At 55.8% G+C, this 17,328-nt stretch overlaps 7 non-coding genes across 7 annotated transcripts; all 7 read left to right on the plus strand.

Moving 5' to 3' along the window:
- Positions 1 to 740: 740 nt before the first annotated feature.
- LOC137750167 (small nucleolar RNA SNORD116) lies at positions 741 to 833 on the plus strand. Its single transcript, XR_011070385.1, has one exon. It is a non-coding gene; the product is annotated as a small nucleolar RNA SNORD116 (small nucleolar RNA).
- Positions 834 to 3,468: 2,635 nt separating this feature from the next.
- Positions 3,469 to 3,561, plus strand: LOC137750432 (small nucleolar RNA SNORD116). The gene has a single exon (XR_011070438.1). It is a non-coding gene; the product is annotated as a small nucleolar RNA SNORD116 (small nucleolar RNA).
- Positions 3,562 to 6,195: 2,634 nt separating this feature from the next.
- Positions 6,196 to 6,288, plus strand: LOC137778654 (small nucleolar RNA SNORD116). The gene has a single exon (XR_011076958.1). It is a non-coding gene; the product is annotated as a small nucleolar RNA SNORD116 (small nucleolar RNA).
- A 2,636-nt stretch (positions 6,289 to 8,924) lies between these two features.
- On the plus strand, positions 8,925 to 9,017 carry LOC137750440 (small nucleolar RNA SNORD116). Its single transcript, XR_011070439.1, has one exon. It is a non-coding gene; the product is annotated as a small nucleolar RNA SNORD116 (small nucleolar RNA).
- A 2,634-nt stretch (positions 9,018 to 11,651) lies between these two features.
- Positions 11,652 to 11,744, plus strand: LOC137750174 (small nucleolar RNA SNORD116). Its single transcript, XR_011070386.1, has one exon. It is a non-coding gene; the product is annotated as a small nucleolar RNA SNORD116 (small nucleolar RNA).
- Positions 11,745 to 14,379: 2,635 nt separating this feature from the next.
- On the plus strand, positions 14,380 to 14,472 carry LOC137750447 (small nucleolar RNA SNORD116). Its single transcript, XR_011070440.1, has one exon. It is a non-coding gene; the product is annotated as a small nucleolar RNA SNORD116 (small nucleolar RNA).
- Positions 14,473 to 17,106: 2,634 nt separating this feature from the next.
- Positions 17,107 to 17,199, plus strand: LOC137778657 (small nucleolar RNA SNORD116). Its single transcript, XR_011076962.1, has one exon. It is a non-coding gene; the product is annotated as a small nucleolar RNA SNORD116 (small nucleolar RNA).
- The last annotated feature ends 129 nt before the right edge of the window (positions 17,200 to 17,328 follow it).

Raw genomic sequence — 17,328 nt, forward strand, 5'->3', positions numbered from 1 at the left:
TTTGCATGCGGCCTCTGGAAGCTGACAGGGGGCTTTCTCCTTTCAGTTGGGGGTCTAGACAGGGTGTTGTGTATAAACTATGGCGTTTACTGTTGGACGCCTCTTCACAGGGCTACAGGGACACACAGAGCCCAAGACGCGTAGTCAGCGGCACACAGAGAAACCCACAAGAGCGTCTGCGTACGCAGTCACAGTCACACGCATGAACACAGAAATACAGCCTCTCACACACCGGCCAATGTATGTGCCTAACTTCCTGCAGTCGTACTATCAGACATGCAGTCAATTCTCGGTAAGGGATAGAGGTCCTTGGGAAGCAGTTTCAGAGCTCAAGCCCAGGAAAATGTTTGCATGGATCATGTCCTCTGAGGTCACCAGTCCACTTCCCAGGTGCAGTTGCTGGGCAAGCCTCGCCGTCGGCAAAAACAAGAAGATCTTCGTGTGCTCTGATGACTGGAGGTGCTAAGAAGAACTGGAAAAAGTGAGGCGGGGCCATGTTCCCGAGCATGGTCGCGGATAACTCAGGATGGTAGGTATTCAACCACCCCAAGATGTGCCATTAGATATTAGGTTTTCCTGAGATGGGCCCAATGGCTGCAAGAGTGGCTTGATTGTTCGTCTTGTTGAATGGCCTGAGGGCTGTGGATTCTCCAGGCTTTTGCGGTACCCCAGGCTCATGACTCCCCTGCAGAGCCCGGCGCCCTGCCCGGTTGTGTTCTGCAGCATCCCAGCATGTGCTTGGATCGATGATGACACCCTTGTATGCATTCCTTTGAAACTCTGAACAAAATGGGTGAGAACACTCTACCATATCCTTATCGAAACTGAGGTTCAGCACGTTTCCTCTCTCGGGTGTAGGGGACTGTTAGGAGTGAAGGCCAGTGTTCCCTGCCGACATGCACGCAAACACCCCCAAGGACTCCAGTATTGGAGGGGCTCCTGACTGAGGGTCGACCGTGTCTGCCCATAAGCTGGGTCATCTATGAATCCGCGGTCCCTGCTAAAAGGCCATGAGGGAATGCAAGGGGGCAGGCTCTCCTGTTAGTCTTCAAAGTCGGAGTGTGTGCTGGTGTGGGCCCAGTGAGCTTTCAGCTTGGAGAAGTGTGTTTGACCAGGATCATGCTTTGCGCCTGCCGCTTGGGTGGTTGATTTTGGGAGCCAAAATGAGCAAGGTTCCCTGGTTGGAGCCTGCAGCCACAGGCCAGGCCTGTGGCCCTCTCTGTTGTCGTGTTTGGTGCGGTGAGGTTCTTGAGCGCCCGGTGGGGCTGGAGCTGTGGGCGGGGGTGGGATGGAGTTTGGTGATGGCGGAAGGGGGCTGATGGATTAGGCCTCGCTGCTGCCCCTGAAGCTGCCAGCACACTGTTGGCGCTAAGTGGATCATCGTGGAGTGGGGTGAGGATCGAGTGCTGCATTTAAGCCTGCGTAGTGGCTGCTGCCCTGGAGAGAAAGGTCAGGTATCATGAGGACAGGTCCTGTGTGATGTCGTGGGATGGGCTGTCATCATTGGGTTGCAGGCGCTGGCCTCAGCTTCCCAAGGATGTGTCTTGTTCGTGATGGCCTGGCATCAGCTGCCTATGGTGGGGATGGCTTTGGCAGTTCATGAGGATGCAGTGAGGTAGGTTACCTGTGAAGAGTTGCAATCCCGTTTCCAGAGGAGTGACTCCCCACGGGTTTCTTGCGGGACATAGAGAAGATGGACATGCTGAGGCATCTGTGCCGGCCTTCTTGGGGGTAGGTGAGTTATGCAAACAAGCCCTTTGGTCGCTCTTTTCCCTCTTTTGGGAATGTGCAAAGCAATAGTGTTACTGCCGGAGGGCATGACGCGGTCGGCCCGTGTGGCATGCAGGCCTTTCGAATAGCCAGAGCTTTATCCAGAGCAGTCCGATGGCGGGGCAGAGAAGGGGGCACTTTTGCCATCCCTGGTGCGCTGCCAAGGCCAGCCACTCTTCCCTTTCAGGCTTCCAAGTCCCCTCACATGGCAGAGGTCTTCCGTGGCAAGTCTGTCTGTGGTCCTCGGGGACCATGCCTTTGATCACTCTGAGTTCCTCAGTGGTGTCACTGTGGCAGTGGAGAATTTCCAGAATGCATCAGGTGGGATCAGAATCTTCAAAGCAGACAGGCTTGCCGTCTGTCTTCCCTGGTGTTCAGTGTTCCCGTGTTCGGAAGATGTCTGTGGCTTCCAGTAGGGACGCGTCGCCCTGCTGGCTGGAGTAGGGCACGTTGGACGAGGCTGTTGAGCGTTTGAGCGGTTCCTTAGGGGTCAGGGCCGCGAACCTTGCAGGATGGGAGCTGCCTGAGACATGGCCGCGAAGGTGGCCTAGTTTCCGCTGCGGGGTTCCAACATGGGTCATGGCTGCTGAAGCCCACTGCCTCCTGTGGTGGGCATTCCCACGGGTCAAAAGAAAGTGATTAGGCCTAGTTGGCAAGAAGTTGCACTTTGTTCGATGTTCTTTAGCCCCTTGAGTGGTTTCAGGCTGCATCTTGCCAGTAGAATGCTGTAGGTCGGTGTCGGGTCACCCATGGGAGTTCCCTTGCTTCCGAAAGTGCTGGGAGTGACCCCAAGTGCACATCAGATGTGCTGGTAGCTGGCAGGTTCTCGAGTTGCACGTAGATGTCACACCCACGGCCGGGAGGCAGGTCTCGTCCAGTCTTTGTGCTCTGGTCAGAAGGCCTGGCTGTGGGAGAGCGGGAGTCCGTGGAGTATTTCAACAGCCCCTGGGGGTTAAAGTTTGCATGCGGCCTCTGGAAGCTCACAGGGAGCTTTCTCCTTTCAGTTGGGGGTCTAGACAGGGTGTTGTGTATAAACTATGGCGTTTACTGTTGGACGCCTCTTCACAGGGCTACAGGGACACACAGAGCCCAAGACGCGTAGTCAGCGGCACACAGAGAAACCGACAAGAGCGTCTGCGTACGCAGTCACAGTCACACGCATGAACACAGAAATACAGCCTCTCAAACACCGGCCAATGTATGTGCCTAGCTTCCTGCAGTCGTACTATCAGACATGCAGTCAATTCTCGGTAAGGGATAGAGGTCCTTGGGAAGCAGTTTCAGAGCTCAAGCCCAGGAAAATGTTTGCAAGGATCATGTCCTCTGAGGTCACCAGTCCACTTCCCAGGTGCAGTTGCTGGGCAAGCCTCGCCGTCGGCAAAAACAAGAAGATCTTCGTGTGCTCTGATGACTGCAGGTGCTAAGAAGAACTGGAAAAAGTGAGGCGGGGCCATGTTCCCGAGCATGGTGGCGGATAACTCAGGATGGTAGGTATTCAACCACCCCAAGATGTGCCATTAGATATTAGGTTTTCCTGAGATGGGCCCAATGGCTGCAAGAGTGGCTTGATTGTTCGTCTTGTTGAGTGGCCTGAGGGCTGTGGATTCTCCAGACTTTTGGGGTACCCCAGGCTCATGACTCCCCTGCAGAGCCCGGCGCCCTGCCCGGTTGTGGTCTGCAGCATCCCAGCATGTGCTTGGATTGATGATGACACCCTTGTATGCATTCCTTTGAAACTCTGAACAAAATGGGTGAGAACACTCTACCGTATCCTTATCGAAACTGAGGTTCAGCACGTTTCCTCTCTCGGGTGTAGGGGACTGTTAGGAGTGAAGGCCAGTGTTCCCTGCCGACATGCACGCAAACACCCCCAAGGACTCCAGTATTGGAGGGGCTCCTGACTGAGGGTCGACCGTGTCTGCCCATAAGCTGGGTCATCTATGAATCCGCGGTCCCTGCTAAAAGGCCATGAGGGAATGCAAGGGGGCAGGCTCTCCTGCTAGTCTTCAGAGTCGGAGTGTGTGCTGGTGTGGGCCCAGTGAGCTTTCAGCTTGGAGAAGTGTGTTTGACCAGGATCATGCTTTGCGCCTGCCGCTTGGGTGGTTGATTTTGGGAGCCAAAATGAGCAAGGTTCCCTGGTTGGAGCCTGGAGCCACAGGCCAGGCCTGTGGCCCTCTCTGTTGTCGTGTTTGGTGCGGTGAGGTTCTTGAGCGCCCGGTGGGGCTGGAGCTGTGGGCGGGGGTGGGATGGAGTTTGGTGATGGCGGAAGGGGGCTGATGGATTAGGCCTCGCTGCTGCCCCTGAAGCTGCCAGCACACTGTTGGCGCTAAGTGGATCATCGTGGAGTGGGGTGAGGATCGAGTGCTGCATTTAAGCCTGCGTAGTGGCTGCTGCCCTGGAGAGAAAGGTCAGGTATCATGAGGACAGGTCCTGTGTGATGTCGTGGGATGGGCTGTCATCATTGGGTTGCAGGCGCTGGCCTCAGCTACCCAAGGATGTGTCTTGTACGTGATGGCCTGGCATCAGCTGCCTATGGTGGGGATGGCTTTGGCAGTTCATGAGGATGCAGTGAGGTAGGTTACCTGTGAAGAGTTGCAATCCCGTTTCCAGAGGAGTGACTCCCCACGGGTGTCTTGCGGGACATAGAGAAGATGGACATGCTGAGGCATCTGTGCGGGCCTTCTAGGGGGTAGTTCAGTTATGCAAACAAGCCCTTTGGTCGCTCTTTTCCCTCTTTTGGGAATGTGCAAAGCGATAGTGTTTCTGCCGGAGGGCATGACGCGGCCGGCCCGTGTGGCATGCAGGCCTTTCGAATAGCCAGAGCTTTATCCAGAGCAGTCCGATGGTGGGGCAGAGAAGGGGGCACTGTTGCCATCCCTGGTGCGCTGCCAAGGCCAGCCACTCTTCCCTTTCAGGCTTCCAAGTCCCCTCACATGGCAGAGGTCTTCCGTGGCAAGTCTGTCTGTGGACCTCGGGGACCATGCCTTTGATCACTCTGAGTTCCTCAGTGGTGTCACTATGGCAGTGGAGAATTTCCAGGATGCATCAGGTGGGATCAGCATCTTCAAAGCAGACAGGCTTGCCGTCTGTCTTCCCTGGTGTTCAGTGTTCCCGTGTTCGGAAGATGTCTGTGGCTTCCAGTAGGGACGCGTCGCCCTGCTGGCTGGAGTAGGGCACGTTGGACGAGGCTGTTGAGCGTTTGAGCGGTTCCTTAGGGGTCAGGGCCGCGAACCTTGCAGGATGGGAGCTGCCTGGACATGGCCGGGAAGGTGGCCTAGTTTCCGCTGCGGGGTTCCAACATGGGTCATGGCTGCTGAAGCCCACTGCCTCCTGTGGTGGGCATTCCCACGGGTCAAAGGAAAGTGATTAGGCCTAGTTGGCAAGAAGTTGCACTTTGTTCGATGTTCTTTAGCCCCTTGAGTGGTTTCAGGCTGCATCTTGCCAGTAGAATGCTATAGGTCGGTGTCGGGTCACCCATGGGAGTTCCCTTGCTTCCGAAAGTGCTGGGAGTGACCCCAAGTGCACATCAGATGTGCTGGTAGCTGGCAGGTTCTCGAGTTGCACGTAGATGTCACACCCACGGCCTGGAGGCAGGTCTCGTCCAGTCTTTGTGCTCTGGTCAGAAGGCCTGGCTGTGGGAGAGCGGGAGTCCGTGGAGTATTTCAACAGCCCCTGGGGGTTAAAGTTTGCATGCGGCCTCTGGAAGCTCACAGGGGGCTTTCTCCTTTCAGTTGGGGGTCTAGACAGGGTGTTGTGTATAAACTATGGCGTTTACTGTTGGACGCCTCTTCACAGGGCTACAGGGACACACAGAGACCAAGACGCGTAGTCAGCGGCACACAGAGAAACCCACAAGAGCGTCTGCGTACGCAGTCACAGTCACACGCATGAACACAGAAATACAGCCTCTCACACACCGGCCAATGTATGTGCCTAACTTCCTGCAGTCGTACTATCAGACATGCAGTCAATTCTCGGTAAGGGATAGAGGTCCTTCGGAAGCAGTTTCAGAGCTCAAGCCCAGGAAAATGTTTGCATGGATCATGTCCTCGGAGGTCACCAGTCCACTTCCCAGGTGCAGTTGCTGGGCAAGCCTCGCCGTCGGCAAAAACAAGAAGATCTTCGTGTGCTCTGATGACTGGAGGTGCTCAGAAGAACTGGAAAAAGTGAGGCGGGGCCATGTTCCCGAGCATGGTCGCAGATAACCCAGGATGGTAGGTATTCAACCACCCCAAGATGTGCCATTAGATATTAGGTTTTCCTGAGATGGGCCCAATGGCTGCAAGAGTGGCTTGATTGTTCGTCTTGTTGAGTGGCCTGAGGGCTGTGGATTCTCCAGGCTTTTGCGGTACCCCAGGCTCATGACTCCCCTGCAGAGCCCGGCGCCCTGCCCGGTTGTGTTCTGCAGCATCCCAGCATGTGCTTGGATCGATGATGACACCCTTGTATGCATTCCTTTGAAACTCTGAACAAAATGGGTGAGAACACTCTACCGTATCCTTATCGAAACTGAGGTTCAGCACGTTTCCTCTCTCGGGTGTAGGGGACTGTTAGGAGTGAAGGCCAGTGTTCCCTGCCGACACGCACGCAAACACCCCCAAGGACTCCAGTATTGGAGGGGCTCCTGACTGAGGGTCGACCGTGTCTGCCCATAAGCTGGGTCATCTATGAATCCGCGGTCCCTGCTAAAAGGCCGTGAGGGAATGCAAGGGGGCAGGCTCTCCTGCGAGTCTTCAGAGTCGGAGTGTGTGCTGGTGTGGGCCCAGTGAGCTTTCAGCTTGGAGAATTGTGTTTTGACCAGGATCACGCTTTGTGCCTGCCGCTTCGGTGGTTGATTTTGGGAGCCAAAATGAGCAAGGTTCCCTGGTTGGAGCCTGGAGCCTCAGGCCAGGCCTGTGGCCCTCTCTGTTGTCGTGTTTGATGCGGTGAGGTTCCTGAGCGCCCGGTGGGGCTGGAGCTGTTGGCGGGGGTGGGATGGAGTTTGGTGATGGCGGAAGGGGGCTGATGGATTAGGCCTCGCTGCTGCCCCTGAAGCTGCCAGCACACTGTTGGCGCTAAGTGGATCATCGTGGAGAGGGGTGAGGATCGAGTGCTGCATTTAAGCCTGCGTAGTGGCTGTTGCCCTGGAGAGAAAGGTCAGGTATCATGAGGACAGGTCCTGTGTGATGTCGTGGGATGGGCTGTCATCATTGGGTTGCAGGCGCTGTCCTCGGCTTCCCAAGGATGTGTCTTGTTCGTGATGGCCTGGCATCAGCTGCCTATGGTGGGGATGGCTTTGGCAGTTCATGAGGATGCAGTGAGGTAGGTTACCTGTGAAGAGTTGCAATCCCGTTTCCAGAGGAGTGACTCCCCACGGGTGTCTTGCGGGACATAGAGAAGATGGACATGCTGAGGCATCTGTTTGGGCCTTCTTGGGGGTAGTTGAGTTATGCAAACAAGCCCTTTGGTCGCTCTTTTCCCTCTTTTGGGAATGTGCCAAGCGATAGTGTTTCTGCCGGAGGGCATGACGCGGCCGGCCCGTGTGGCATGCAGGCCTTTCGAATAGCCAGAGCTTTATCCAGAGCAGTCCGATGGCGGGGCAGAGAAGGGGGCACTGTTGCCATCCCTGGTGCGCTGCCAAGGTCAGCCACTCTTCCCTTTCAGGCTTCCAAGTCCCCTCACATGGCAGAGGTCTTCCGTGGCAAGTCTGTCTGTGGACCTCGGGGACCATGCCTTTGATCACTCTGAGTTCCTCAGTGGTGTCACTGTGGCAGTGGAGAATTTCCAGGATGCATCAGGTGGGATTACAATCCTCAAAGCAGACAGGCTTGCCGTCTGTCTTCCCTGGTGTTCAGTGTTCCCGTGTTCGGAAGATGTCTGTGTCTTCCAGTAGGGACGCGTCGCCCTGCTGGCTGGAGTAGGGCACGTTGGACGAGGCTGTTGAGCGTTTGAGCGGTTCCTTAGGGGTCAGGGCCGCGAACCTTGCAGGATGGGAGCTGCCTGAGACATGGCCGCGAAGGTGGCCTAGTTTCCGCTGCGGGGTTCCAACATGGGTCATGGCTGCTGAAGCCCACTGCCTCCTGTGGTGGGCATTCCCACGGGTCAAAGGAAAGTGATTAGGCCTAGTTGGCAAGAAGTTGCACTTTGTTCAATGTTCTTTAGCCGCTTGAGTGGTTTCAGGCTGCATCTTGCCAGTAGAATGCTGTAGGTCGGTGTCGGGTCACCCATGGGAGTTCCCTTGCTTCCGAAAGTGCTGGGAGTGACCCCAAGTGCACATCAGATGTGCTGGTAGCTGGCAGGTTCTCGAGTTGCACGTAGATGTCACACCCACGGCCGGGAGGCAGGTCTCGTCCAGTCTTTGTGCTCTGGTCAGAAGGCCTGGCTGTGGGAGAGCGGGAGTCCGTGGAGTATTTCAACAGCCCCTGGGGGTTAAAGTTTGCATGCGGCCTCTGGAAGCTCACAGGGAGCTTTCTCCTTTCAGTTGGGGGTCTAGACAGGGTGTTGTGTATAAACTATGGCGTTTACTGTTGGACGCCTCTTCACAGGGCTACAGGGACACACAGAGCCCAAGACGCGTAGTCAGCGGCACACAGAGAAACCGACAAGAGCGTCTGCGTACGCAGTCACAGTCACACGCATGAACACAGAAATACAGCCTCTCAAACACCGGCCAATGTATGTGCCTAGCTTCCTGCAGTCGTACTATCAGACATGCAGTCAATTCTCGGTAAGGGATAGAGGTCCTTGGGAAGCAGTTTCAGAGCTCAAGCCCAGGAAAATGTTTGCAAGGATCATGTCCTCTGAGGTCACCAGTCCACTTCCCAGGTGCAGTTGCTGGGCAAGCCTCGCCGTCGGCAAAAACAAGAAGATCTTCGTGTGCTCTGATGACTGCAGGTGCTAAGAAGAACTGGAAAAAGTGAGGCGGGGCCATGTTCCCGAGCATGGTGGCGGATAACTCAGGATGGTAGGTATTCAACCACCCCAAGATGTGCCATTAGATATTAGGTTTTCCTGAGATGGGCCCAATGGCTGCAAGAGTGGCTTGATTGTTCGTCTTGTTGAGTGGCCTGAGGGCTGTGGATTCTCCAGACTTTTGGGGTACCCCAGGCTCATGACTCCCCTGCAGAGCCCGGCGCCCTGCCCGGTTGTGGTCTGCAGCATCCCAGCATGTGCTTGGATTGATGATGACACCCTTGTATGCATTCCTTTGAAACTCTGAACAAAATGGGTGAGAACACTCTACCGTATCCTTATCGAAACTGAGGTTCAGCACGTTTCCTCTCTCGGGTGTAGGGGACTGTTAGGAGTGAAGGCCAGTGTTCCCTGCCGACATGCACGCAAACACCCCCAAGGACTCCAGTATTGGAGGGGCTCCTGACTGAGGGTCGACCGTGTCTGCCCATAAGCTGGGTCATCTATGAATCCGCGGTCCCTGCTAAAAGGCCATGAGGGAATGCAAGGGGGCAGGCTCTCCTGCTAGTCTTCAGAGTCGGAGTGTGTGCTGGTGTGGGCCCAGTGAGCTTTCAGCTTGGAGAAGTGTGTTTGACCAGGATCATGCTTTGCGCCTGCCGCTTGGGTGGTTGATTTTGGGAGCCAAAATGAGCAAGGTTCCCTGGTTGGAGCCTGGAGCCACAGGCCAGGCCTGTGGCCCTCTCTGTTGTCGTGTTTGGTGCGGTGAGGTTCTTGAGCGCCCGGTGGGGCTGGAGCTGTGGGCGGGGGTGGGATGGAGTTTGGTGATGGCGGAAGGGGGCTGATGGATTAGGCCTCGCTGCTGCCCCTGAAGCTGCCAGCACACTGTTGGCGCTAAGTGGATCATCGTGGAGTGGGGTGAGGATCGAGTGCTGCATTTAAGCCTGCGTAGTGGCTGCTGCCCTGGAGAGAAAGGTCAGGTATCATGAGGACAGGTCCTGTGTGATGTCGTGGGATGGGCTGTCATCATTGGGTTGCAGGCGCTGGCCTCAGCTACCCAAGGATGTGTCTTGTACGTGATGGCCTGGCATCAGCTGCCTATGGTGGGGATGGCTTTGGCAGTTCATGAGGATGCAGTGAGGTAGGTTACCTGTGAAGAGTTGCAATCCCGTTTCCAGAGGAGTGACTCCCCACGGGTGTCTTGCGGGACATAGAGAAGATGGACATGCTGAGGCATCTGTGCGGGCCTTCTAGGGGGTAGTTCAGTTATGCAAACAAGCCCTTTGGTCGCTCTTTTCCCTCTTTTGGGAATGTGCAAAGCGATAGTGTTTCTGCCGGAGGGCATGACGCGGCCGGCCCGTGTGGCATGCAGGCCTTTCGAATAGCCAGAGCTTTATCCAGAGCAGTCCGATGGTGGGGCAGAGAAGGGGGCACTGTTGCCATCCCTGGTGCGCTGCCAAGGCCAGCCACTCTTCCCTTTCAGGCTTCCAAGTCCCCTCACATGGCAGAGGTCTTCCGTGGCAAGTCTGTCTGTGGACCTCGGGGACCATGCCTTTGATCACTCTGAGTTCCTCAGTGGTGTCACTATGGCAGTGGAGAATTTCCAGGATGCATCAGGTGGGATCAGCATCTTCAAAGCAGACAGGCTTGCCGTCTGTCTTCCCTGGTGTTCAGTGTTCCCGTGTTCGGAAGATGTCTGTGGCTTCCAGTAGGGACGCGTCGCCCTGCTGGCTGGAGTAGGGCACGTTGGACGAGGCTGTTGAGCGTTTGAGCGGTTCCTTAGGGGTCAGGGCCGCGAACCTTGCAGGATGGGAGCTGCCTGGACATGGCCGGGAAGGTGGCCTAGTTTCCGCTGCGGGGTTCCAACATGGGTCATGGCTGCTGAAGCCCACTGCCTCCTGTGGTGGGCATTCCCACGGGTCAAAGGAAAGTGATTAGGCCTAGTTGGCAAGAAGTTGCACTTTGTTCGATGTTCTTTAGCCCCTTGAGTGGTTTCAGGCTGCATCTTGCCAGTAGAATGCTATAGGTCGGTGTCGGGTCACCCATGGGAGTTCCCTTGCTTCCGAAAGTGCTGGGAGTGACCCCAAGTGCACATCAGATGTGCTGGTAGCTGGCAGGTTCTCGAGTTGCACGTAGATGTCACACCCACGGCCTGGAGGCAGGTCTCGTCCAGTCTTTGTGCTCTGGTCAGAAGGCCTGGCTGTGGGAGAGCGGGAGTCCGTGGAGTATTTCAACAGCCCCTGGGGGTTAAAGTTTGCATGCGGCCTCTGGAAGCTCACAGGGGGCTTTCTCCTTTCAGTTGGGGGTCTAGACAGGGTGTTGTGTATAAACTATGGCGTTTACTGTTGGACGCCTCTTCACAGGGCTACAGGGACACACAGAGACCAAGACGCGTAGTCAGCGGCACACAGAGAAACCCACAAGAGCGTCTGCGTACGCAGTCACAGTCACACGCATGAACACAGAAATACAGCCTCTCACACACCGGCCAATGTATGTGCCTAACTTCCTGCAGTCGTACTATCAGACATGCAGTCAATTCTCGGTAAGGGATAGAGGTCCTTGGGAAGCAGTTTCAGAGCTCAAGCCCAGGAAAATGTTTGCATGGATCATGTCCTCTGAGGTCACCAGTCCACTTCCCAGGTGCAGTTGCTGGGCAAGCCTCGCCGTCGGCAAAAACAAGAAGATCTTCGTGTGCTCTGATGACTGGAGGTGCTAAGAAGAACTGGAAAAAGTGAGGCGGGGCCATGTTCCCGAGCATGGTCGCGGATAACTCAGGATGGTAGGTATTCAACCACCCCAAGATGTGCCATTAGATATTAGGTTTTCCTGAGATGGGCCCAATGGCTGCAAGAGTGGCTTGATTGTTCGTCTTGTTGAATGGCCTGAGGGCTGTGGATTCTCCAGGCTTTTGCGGTACCCCAGGCTCATGACTCCCCTGCAGAGCCCGGCGCCCTGCCCGGTTGTGTTCTGCAGCATCCCAGCATGTGCTTGGATCGATGATGACACCCTTGTATGCATTCCTTTGAAACTCTGAACAAAATGGGTGAGAACACTCTACCATATCCTTATCGAAACTGAGGTTCAGCACGTTTCCTCTCTCGGGTGTAGGGGACTGTTAGGAGTGAAGGCCAGTGTTCCCTGCCGACATGCACGCAAACACCCCCAAGGACTCCAGTATTGGAGGGGCTCCTGACTGAGGGTCGACCGTGTCTGCCCATAAGCTGGGTCATCTATGAATCCGCGGTCCCTGCTAAAAGGCCATGAGGGAATGCAAGGGGGCAGGCTCTCCTGTTAGTCTTCAAAGTCGGAGTGTGTGCTGGTGTGGGCCCAGTGAGCTTTCAGCTTGGAGAAGTGTGTTTGACCAGGATCATGCTTTGCGCCTGCCGCTTGGGTGGTTGATTTTGGGAGCCAAAATGAGCAAGGTTCCCTGGTTGGAGCCTGCAGCCACAGGCCAGGCCTGTGGCCCTCTCTGTTGTCGTGTTTGGTGCGGTGAGGTTCTTGAGCGCCCGGTGGGGCTGGAGCTGTGGGCGGGGGTGGGATGGAGTTTGGTGATGGCGGAAGGGGGCTGATGGATTAGGCCTCGCTGCTGCCCCTGAAGCTGCCAGCACACTGTTGGCGCTAAGTGGATCATCGTGGAGTGGGGTGAGGATCGAGTGCTGCATTTAAGCCTGCGTAGTGGCTGCTGCCCTGGAGAGAAAGGTCAGGTATCATGAGGACAGGTCCTGTGTGATGTCGTGGGATGGGCTGTCATCATTGGGTTGCAGGCGCTGGCCTCAGCTTCCCAAGGATGTGTCTTGTTCGTGATGGCCTGGCATCAGCTGCCTATGGTGGGGATGGCTTTGGCAGTTCATGAGGATGCAGTGAGGTAGGTTACCTGTGAAGAGTTGCAATCCCGTTTCCAGAGGAGTGACTCCCCACGGGTTTCTTGCGGGACATAGAGAAGATGGACATGCTGAGGCATCTGTGCCGGCCTTCTTGGGGGTAGGTGAGTTATGCAAACAAGCCCTTTGGTCGCTCTTTTCCCTCTTTTGGGAATGTGCAAAGCAATAGTGTTACTGCCGGAGGGCATGACGCGGTCGGCCCGTGTGGCATGCAGGCCTTTCGAATAGCCAGAGCTTTATCCAGAGCAGTCCGATGGCGGGGCAGAGAAGGGGGCACTTTTGCCATCCCTGGTGCGCTGCCAAGGCCAGCCACTCTTCCCTTTCAGGCTTCCAAGTCCCCTCACATGGCAGAGGTCTTCCGTGGCAAGTCTGTCTGTGGTCCTCGGGGACCATGCCTTTGATCACTCTGAGTTCCTCAGTGGTGTCACTGTGGCAGTGGAGAATTTCCAGAATGCATCAGGTGGGATCAGAATCTTCAAAGCAGACAGGCTTGCCGTCTGTCTTCCCTGGTGTTCAGTGTTCCCGTGTTCGGAAGATGTCTGTGGCTTCCAGTAGGGACGCGTCGCCCTGCTGGCTGGAGTAGGGCACGTTGGACGAGGCTGTTGAGCGTTTGAGCGGTTCCTTAGGGGTCAGGGCCGCGAACCTTGCAGGATGGGAGCTGCCTGAGACATGGCCGCGAAGGTGGCCTAGTTTCCGCTGCGGGGTTCCAACATGGGTCATGGCTGCTGAAGCCCACTGCCTCCTGTGGTGGGCATTCCCACGGGTCAAAAGAAAGTGATTAGGCCTAGTTGGCAAGAAGTTGCACTTTGTTCGATGTTCTTTAGCCCCTTGAGTGGTTTCAGGCTGCATCTTGCCAGTAGAATGCTGTAGGTCGGTGTCGGGTCACCCATGGGAGTTCCCTTGCTTCCGAAAGTGCTGGGAGTGACCCCAAGTGCACATCAGATGTGCTGGTAGCTGGCAGGTTCTCGAGTTGCACGTAGATGTCACACCCACGGCCGGGAGGCAGGTCTCGTCCAGTCTTTGTGCTCTGGTCAGAAGGCCTGGCTGTGGGAGAGCGGGAGTCCGTGGAGTATTTCAACAGCCCCTGGGGGTTAAAGTTTGCATGCGGCCTCTGGAAGCTCACAGGGAGCTTTCTCCTTTCAGTTGGGGGTCTAGACAGGGTGTTGTGTATAAACTATGGCGTTTACTGTTGGACGCCTCTTCACAGGGCTACAGGGACACACAGAGCCCAAGACGCGTAGTCAGCGGCACACAGAGAAACCGACAAGAGCGTCTGCGTACGCAGTCACAGTCACACGCATGAACACAGAAATACAGCCTCTCAAACACCGGCCAATGTATGTGCCTAGCTTCCTGCAGTCGTACTATCAGACATGCAGTCAATTCTCGGTAAGGGATAGAGGTCCTTGGGAAGCAGTTTCAGAGCTCAAGCCCAGGAAAATGTTTGCAAGGATCATGTCCTCTGAGGTCACCAGTCCACTTCCCAGGTGCAGTTGCTGGGCAAGCCTCGCCGTCGGCAAAAACAAGAAGATCTTCGTGTGCTCTGATGACTGCAGGTGCTAAGAAGAACTGGAAAAAGTGAGGCGGGGCCATGTTCCCGAGCATGGTGGCGGATAACTCAGGATGGTAGGTATTCAACCACCCCAAGATGTGCCATTAGATATTAGGTTTTCCTGAGATGGGCCCAATGGCTGCAAGAGTGGCTTGATTGTTCGTCTTGTTGAGTGGCCTGAGGGCTGTGGATTCTCCAGACTTTTGGGGTACCCCAGGCTCATGACTCCCCTGCAGAGCCCGGCGCCCTGCCCGGTTGTGGTCTGCAGCATCCCAGCATGTGCTTGGATTGATGATGACACCCTTGTATGCATTCCTTTGAAACTCTGAACAAAATGGGTGAGAACACTCTACCGTATCCTTATCGAAACTGAGGTTCAGCACGTTTCCTCTCTCGGGTGTAGGGGACTGTTAGGAGTGAAGGCCAGTGTTCCCTGCCGACATGCACGCAAACACCCCCAAGGACTCCAGTATTGGAGGGGCTCCTGACTGAGGGTCGACCGTGTCTGCCCATAAGCTGGGTCATCTATGAATCCGCGGTCCCTGCTAAAAGGCCATGAGGGAATGCAAGGGGGCAGGCTCTCCTGCTAGTCTTCAGAGTCGGAGTGTGTGCTGGTGTGGGCCCAGTGAGCTTTCAGCTTGGAGAAGTGTGTTTGACCAGGATCATGCTTTGCGCCTGCCGCTTGGGTGGTTGATTTTGGGAGCCAAAATGAGCAAGGTTCCCTGGTTGGAGCCTGGAGCCACAGGCCAGGCCTGTGGCCCTCTCTGTTGTCGTGTTTGGTGCGGTGAGGTTCTTGAGCGCCCGGTGGGGCTGGAGCTGTGGGCGGGGGTGGGATGGAGTTTGGTGATGGCGGAAGGGGGCTGATGGATTAGGCCTCGCTGCTGCCCCTGAAGCTGCCAGCACACTGTTGGCGCTAAGTGGATCATCGTGGAGTGGGGTGAGGATCGAGTGCTGCATTTAAGCCTGCGTAGTGGCTGCTGCCCTGGAGAGAAAGGTCAGGTATCATGAGGACAGGTCCTGTGTGATGTCGTGGGATGGGCTGTCATCATTGGGTTGCAGGCGCTGGCCTCAGCTACCCAAGGATGTGTCTTGTACGTGATGGCCTGGCATCAGCTGCCTATGGTGGGGATGGCTTTGGCAGTTCATGAGGATGCAGTGAGGTAGGTTACCTGTGAAGAGTTGCAATCCCGTTTCCAGAGGAGTGACTCCCCACGGGTGTCTTGCGGGACATAGAGAAGATGGACATGCTGAGGCATCTGTGCGGGCCTTCTAGGGGGTAGTTCAGTTATGCAAACAAGCCCTTTGGTCGCTCTTTTCCCTCTTTTGGGAATGTGCAAAGCGATAGTGTTTCTGCCGGAGGGCATGACGCGGCCGGCCCGTGTGGCATGCAGGCCTTTCGAATAGCCAGAGCTTTATCCAGAGCAGTCCGATGGTGGGGCAGAGAAGGGGGCACTGTTGCCATCCCTGGTGCGCTGCCAAGGCCAGCCACTCTTCCCTTTCAGGCTTCCAAGTCCCCTCACATGGCAGAGGTCTTCCGTGGCAAGTCTGTCTGTGGACCTCGGGGACCATGCCTTTGATCACTCTGAGTTCCTCAGTGGTGTCACTATGGCAGTGGAGAATTTCCAGGATGCATCAGGTGGGATCAGCATCTTCAAAGCAGACAGGCTTGCCGTCTGTCTTCCCTGGTGTTCAGTGTTCCCGTGTTCGGAAGATGTCTGTGGCTTCCAGTAGGGACGCGTCGCCCTGCTGGCTGGAGTAGGGCACGTTGGACGAGGCTGTTGAGCGTTTGAGCGGTTCCTTAGGGGTCAGGGCCGCGAACCTTGCAGGATGGGAGCTGCCTGGACATGGCCGGGAAGGTGGCCTAGTTTCCGCTGCGGGGTTCCAACATGGGTCATGGCTGCTGAAGCCCACTGCCTCCTGTGGTGGGCATTCCCACGGGTCAAAGGAAAGTGATTAGGCCTAGTTGGCAAGAAGTTGCACTTTGTTCGATGTTCTTTAGCCCCTTGAGTGGTTTCAGGCTGCATCTTGCCAGTAGAATGCTATAGGTCGGTGTCGGGTCACCCATGGGAGTTCCCTTGCTTCCGAAAGTGCTGGGAGTGACCCCAAGTGCACATCAGATGTGCTGGTAGCTGGCAGGTTCTCGAGTTGCACGTAGATGTCACACCCACGGCCTGGAGGCAGGTCTCGTCCAGTCTTTGTGCTCTGGTCAGAAGGCCTGGCTGTGGGAGAGCGGGAGTCCGTGGAGTATTTCAACAGCCCCTGGGGGTTAAAGTTTGCATGCGGCCTCTGGAAGCTCACAGGGGGCTTTCTCCTTTCAGTTGGGGGTCTAGACAGGGTGTTGTGTATAAACTATGGCGTTTACTGTTGGACGCCTCTTCACAGGGCTACAGGGACACACAGAGACCAAGACGCGTAGTCAGCGGCACACAGAGAAACCCACAAGAGCGTCTGCGTACGCAGTCACAGTCACACGCATGAACACAGAAATACAGCCTCTCACACACCGGCCAATGTATGTGCCTAACTTCCTGCAGTCGTACTATCAGACATGCAGTCAATTCTCGGTAAGGGATAGAGGTCCTTCGGAAGCAGTTTCAGAGCTCAAGCCCAGGAAAATGTTTGCATGGATCATGTCCTCGGAGGTCACCAGTCCACTTCCCAGGTGCAGTTGCTGGGCAAGCCTCGCCGTCGGCAAAAACAAGAAGATCTTCGTGTGCTCTGATGACTGGAGGTGCTCAGAAGAACTGGAAAAAGTGAGGCGGGGCCATGTTCCCGAGCATGGTCGCAGATAACCCAGGATGGTAGGTATTCAACCACCCCAAGATGTGCCATTAGATATTAGGTTTTCCTGAGATGGGCCCAATGGCTGCAAGAGTGGCTTGATTGTTCGTCTTGTTGAGTGGCCTGAGGGCTGTGGATTCTCCAGGCTTTTGCGGTACCCCAGGCTCATGACTCCCCTGCAGAGCCCGGCGCCCTGCCCGGTTGTGTTCTGCAGCATCCCAGCATGTGCTTGGATCGATGATGACACCCTTGTATGCATTCCTTTGAAACTCTGAACAAAATGGGTGAGAACACTCTACCGTATCCTTATCGAAACTGAGGTTCAGCACGTTTCCTCTCTCGGGTGTAGGGGACTGTTAGGAGTGAAGGCCAGTGTTCCCTGCCGACACGCACGCAAACACCCCCAAGGACTCCAGTATTGGAGGGGCTCCTGACTGAGGGTCGACCGTGTCT

This window comes from Eschrichtius robustus, chromosome 1, assembly GCF_028021215.1.
Source record: "Eschrichtius robustus isolate mEscRob2 chromosome 1, mEscRob2.pri, whole genome shotgun sequence".
Classification (NCBI taxonomy): Eukaryota; Metazoa; Chordata; class Mammalia; order Artiodactyla; family Eschrichtiidae; genus Eschrichtius; species Eschrichtius robustus.